We start from the raw sequence: 5,635 nt of genomic DNA, 5'->3' as shown, positions 1-5,635 counted from the left end.
CGTATATTCCTTCATATTTCAGTTTCTATTTCACATTAAAGTGTACACAAATGTTCACTTTAGCCTTAGAGGCTTTCCTCTAAGTAATGAAGATTTCTTTTCATTAACCCTGTTGTAGATAGATCTTTGAACAGAAACGTTGAGTTGGTAGCATGTATATGTCCTTTGTTATGTTTGATTTCATAACTAGTCATGAGAATGATTTTAGTGTCACACATTTTCTTCCAAGAGTCTCATACACTGTCTTCTAAAGTCCTATTTGAGCTCCAAATCCATTCGTTCAAATATCATACATATCAAAAGCTTCAGTTAGACTTAATCTACAGTGATTTTGATAATGGAATGGACTTACCTTATCTCTACTTCAAGGATGGCTATTAAGGACAAGAAATCTCTCAATAACCTGTGTTAAATTCATAGCGGTCAATCTAGAGAGATTACTTTATGACTCAAATCATCCATTTATACTTTTATAGCTTAGAGAATAGAGCTATCCAGTTATATATCTTTGACCAATAATTCTCAAATATTTTATGTTTCATAATACTTAACTTTTTTCTCTAATTTTTACTAAAGAGTTGAGAATTGTAGGTATATTGGCTAAGTTTTATTGCCAGCGTGGCCAACTTAGAGTCACCTAGGGAACAAGAAAGCTCAACTGAAGAACTGCTTTGTATGGTCCGTGTGAATGTCGGAAGAATATTGTAGTGAATGATGGATGATCTGAGAATATCTGGCCAACTATGAGTGGCAACATCCATAGCAGGCAAATTTGGACTGTATGAGATAGCTGGTATAATCCAAGGCAGAACACTTGGTATGGGCTAATCACCTTGGGTCCCGTTTCCGGGGAAGACTGTTTCTCTCCATCTCATCTTTCTTAGTTGCCTGTAGCCTTTGACTGGGGTTGAGCTCTAGGAGATTTCCCCCTCCACGTAAGTGCTTCTATTAGTGTCATCCATGGTGAGACCTGCAATCATATAAATACAAGTAACAGTATACAGAGAGGACAATATATTATCTGTATCAACAATTAACAAAAATAACATTCACAGATCCAAAAAAGAATAAGCGAGGTCCCTTGGAAGGGTTGAACAGAGGAAAAAGAAGGGCAAAGCAATTGCATGTTATTCTCCAAAAGTCATTTTTAAAGAAAGAAATCTAACCACACACAAGTTCTTAAGTGAACCAGAAAACACCTTACTCAGTGACTTTTGCTTTAGTTTTTGGCAATTTTGAGTTCCTGTATTTGCTGCCCTTAAGAATAGATTGTGACTTGAAAGCATAATCTGAGATAAACCATTACTTCTCTTAGTTGGTTTTACTCAGAGTGTTTGACCACAGTGCAAAGTAACTAGAACAGTAGGGCCACAGGCATGGAGAACCACACTTCTAATGATTAAATCAAATTTAAGGTCATTATTTTTTCAGTATCCTTTATAATTAAGGTACATTTTGATAGTGATATCATTTTAAAGTATTTAAAAAATGCTTCAACAGGAGCTTAAATATATATAAGTGGTAAGGCAAAAAAGATTGGTTGTTATAGCAACCAAAATGCATTTAAAGCAAGTTTATAGAAAAGGTAATACATTTTTATTGCCCTGAAGTGAAAAATCACAACTCAATAAAGAACGACGTCTGCATCAAACCAGATTACAAAATTCAGTTATAGTGCTTACATTCAAAAATCAAAGTATTTGTTTTACCATTTAAATAGTTTGCTTGCTGGAGAAAAACTTCTTTTTAACTTCTGAGAGTTAACTTTCTTCATTCAATTTAAATAGTGTATCATTAACATTGTAAAATTATTTTAAAGAATCTAGTAGATTCTATTTAAGCCTATGACACAGAAACTTTAGATGAGCCACTCATGTGAATACATATAAACATAGACAATTCGGCTGTCTATTAATGGACTGTAATCTTTCATTTATCTCCTAATTTCTTTTTAAATTCCTGTGGAATTTTAATTTGTAAAATTCTAAACGCTGACACTTCATGATACAAGTATTTAAGGCCATATTTAATGATATTTGACGCGGGTTTTCATAGTAGACAGGAGATTCCTTTTGCTACTTTTAATTTGCATTCTTTTTTCATATCATCTTTATTGATTATTTGGGAATCTCATCTCATGGACTCTGAATACACACATTCCCCAGTCATCTCATGTCTGTTCTCCTTCTCTTATAACTATACCCACTTCCCCTCCCCCCCTAAAAAAAAAGAAAAAGAAGAAAGGAAAAAATTAGAAAGGGAAATAATTTCATTTTGTGTTGTCTATACACTCACTGCAGCATGGTCAAAGTCCCAGTTACCAGTGAGACAGCCTGACTCCATGACAGACTTCAAATTGGTAGTTCAGGAGACTAAGCCTAAATCTCTGTTTTCAAGAACTGGGTAAGCCCAGGCCTCAGAAGCTGCCCTGCCACCTGGCCTGAGGTAAGGACAATGGGTCAATGGCAGTTTCCAGACTTTCTCAGCAATAGTTTCCAGATTTCTCCTACAATGGTGCTTCTGAGTCTTTCACCTGCACACCCACGTGAAGCCATCAATTGTGGAGAGCTATACTTCAGCATCCCTCTCACAACTAAGAGTTGTCTTTATGACTTCCTCTCTGCACTGTTACCCCATTTTGGGAGTGGAGGGAGTAGAGGTAGGAGTTGCCACGGAAGCCTTCATGTTCCTTTTTTTCAACTGTGCATCTGTAGTCATTCAGTCATAAATACTATTGCAAGAGGGGCGGGGCTGGTCCTTGACCTCCTCATTTCTCAAGGGAAAAAGAAAGACAGAATAATATTTCATCCCTAGGCTCAATAATAGATTCATCTCTCCAAATGAAAATTTTATAATGTTTAGACTTGGAAGCTGATGAAAATAGTCATCAAACACTGAAAATATTAAGTAAAAAAATGTACATTATTTTTAAAATAGTGTAAATAAAAGCAATTTTTATAATTAACAAATAAACTAAGATTTAATGTAAGTGCAATAAGCTATAAAGTTGCTCAGAAATTCTGGACAATTAGATACTACCATGGTTATAGTACTGTATAGTTTTTTAAGTTTATATATTTGTTACAAGCTATGTATTTCTAATATAAAATATTGCTAAGTATAATATTATTAACATAATCAAGTATAGCATTATTAATTATTAATATAATATGTCCATCAAAAAGTCTGAGAGTTGGTGATATATCAGTGATTCTGTGATAAAGGGATTCAAGGTTAGGACTCATTTTTAAAAAGTCTCAAGCTGAATTGTCCACTGTTTGCCTCATGCAGATTGACTAATTCCGTGTTTTGTTTTCACAGGTTTGAATTGGAAACAATACCCTTGACCTTATATTTCTATGATAAGATTAAGCTATTTGTTATATTAATATATGAAAACACATATAATTTTATTTCAATGTACAGGTAATATTTGACATCCTCATTACATTTGTGTGTCTTGTGACATGTACTAGATTGGAAAATCATATCTGAAACGGCAGCTACATCAAGTATTTTTCTCACCTTCCAAGACTTCATAGATTTGTATGTATACATTTTCAGTATCTTCCTTGCCTCATTCCGTTGGATAGCCACTTACAAGGAGTCAGTTCCATACTTTCATTACAAAGAGGGAAACAGTGCTTCCTAATAAAACAAGATTTTGAGGAAATAACATACGTGCAAACAAGTAAAAAATAATAAAAATAAATCAATGTGAAATTTTGTTGACAACTCATACTTTACAATATTATGTTACATTTTATCAAGGAGGTAAGAATCTTCTTTGAATTAACATCTTATTTTAGTTCTCTAACTGAGCTGGGAAGCACAGAGAAGATATGTAATAAACACTTCTTTAATGAATAAATGATCATAATTATGTTGCATGAGAGACACAAGAGCTGTGTGAGTCCTGCCAGGATCAGAAGCATGTGATGCATGTATCCTGACCCCACAACTCCGTGCATGCAGACCGGAGATATGTACTTTAGGAGGGTAGGTTGACTCCTTCTTGAGAAAAATGCTTTCAGCTATACTGAAGTTGAGCATCGATTCTGAGCCCCCTTTGTCCTTTGGTCATCTCAGACTTATGTCCCCTGCATGGAGTCCAACTGTCGACAGAGGTAACATTCTGATCATGTTTCTTGTCTTGGCTGCTTTCTTTTCAGTGTTATATATCTCAATCCATTCTGTCAAGAAAATTCAAGAGAAACTACTTTAATGTAATCTTTGCCTCAAGAGCCTGAATTAACTCAGGTCAATACGGTAACTGACAAAAAAAAAAAATGTGGTTTTTAAAATAGGTTTTTAAATTAAAATAGAATTACATCACTTTACACCCTTCCCTTTCTTCACTGGAACCCCTGACAGCTACTCTCCCTTAAAAGTTTCTCTCATCTCCTCCACCCTATAAATCAGTTTTTCTTTATTATTATTTTACCATACATATTCATGTATGCATATGAACAAATATGTAAGTATAACACACTGAGTCTGATTTTCTCATTGTTTGTGTGTATGTGATTCCAGGGTTTACCACTGTGTACTGGATGAAGAATTAAGGTACTCATCCCTGGGAAAGGCTATATACAGCAGTCATTAGTTGCCTGTAGTATTTTGTCGATGGGTGGAATGCCATGAAACTTCTGTTTTCCGTGTTAATATGCCTGTTGACACTGCTACTGGTCTGGTTTTGTCTACTCTGATATTTCTAGAAAAGACAGTTGCACTGTAGACTTCCTGATATTCTGTCTGTACAGTCTTTCCCTTATTTCTTCCACAATAGTCACTGAGCCCTAGATACAGGATCCGTGATTCAGATGATTTGTTTGTCACTGGGATTCTCATTACAAGTTGATCTCTGCCTTGTGTCCAGGTTTGGTTTTCCATAATGGCCTCCCCTTGCTGTAAAGGGAGACCTCCTTTAATCTGTGGGTATAATGGTAAGATTTAGAATGTAATAAGGAATTGTGAAACAAGATTTGTCATAATATATTATTTGTTTAAGTGTTTGAGTTAAATTACTTTATTTAGATAGCTGCTTTCAAAAGTTATTCTGAGAAATTTTGACAAAGGCAATCAATTTACCTTTCAAGATTCCCTCATTTACTACCCTCAATCATCAGGATTCCTCCATAATATCTTCCTCCCAATTTCAGCATAGCTTGAAGCCTTCCTCCCAACAAGGAACTCAACCTATCCTTTCTGAAGCACACATCTCCCACAAGGGAAATTCCTACATGGAATTGAAAGTCAAGGATTTTGGATACACAGAATACATGTTTCTCACCCTGTCAGGACTCATACAGATCATATCTTTTTACTAATACTTATGTACCTGCCAAAGACCTGCCTCAGTGTGGAGAGGGGTTCTGAGATAAGGATGTCTGGAAGCTGAGAAAAGGAAGACTTGAAGTCAAATGTGGATCCACGCTGGTGACTCGTGTTCTGCTTGATAAAGGTTTTGAGTCTTCTTCTCTCTATGTTCTGCTTTCTCTCTGGAGTTCAGTCTATGTCCTGCTTGCTCTTGCTTCTTTCTTTCCTCTCCTCTCCCTCTCCCTCTTCCTCCTCCCTCCTCCCTCTCCCTCTCCCTCTCCCTCTCCCTCTCCCTCTCCCTCTCCCTCTCCCTCTC

Source organism: Grammomys surdaster, unplaced genomic scaffold (genome assembly GCF_004785775.1).
Source record: "Grammomys surdaster isolate TR1022 unplaced genomic scaffold, NIH_TR_1.0 65, whole genome shotgun sequence".
Lineage (NCBI taxonomy): Eukaryota > Metazoa > Chordata > Mammalia > Rodentia > Muridae > Grammomys > Grammomys surdaster.
This window is presented reverse-complemented; position numbering follows the sequence as displayed.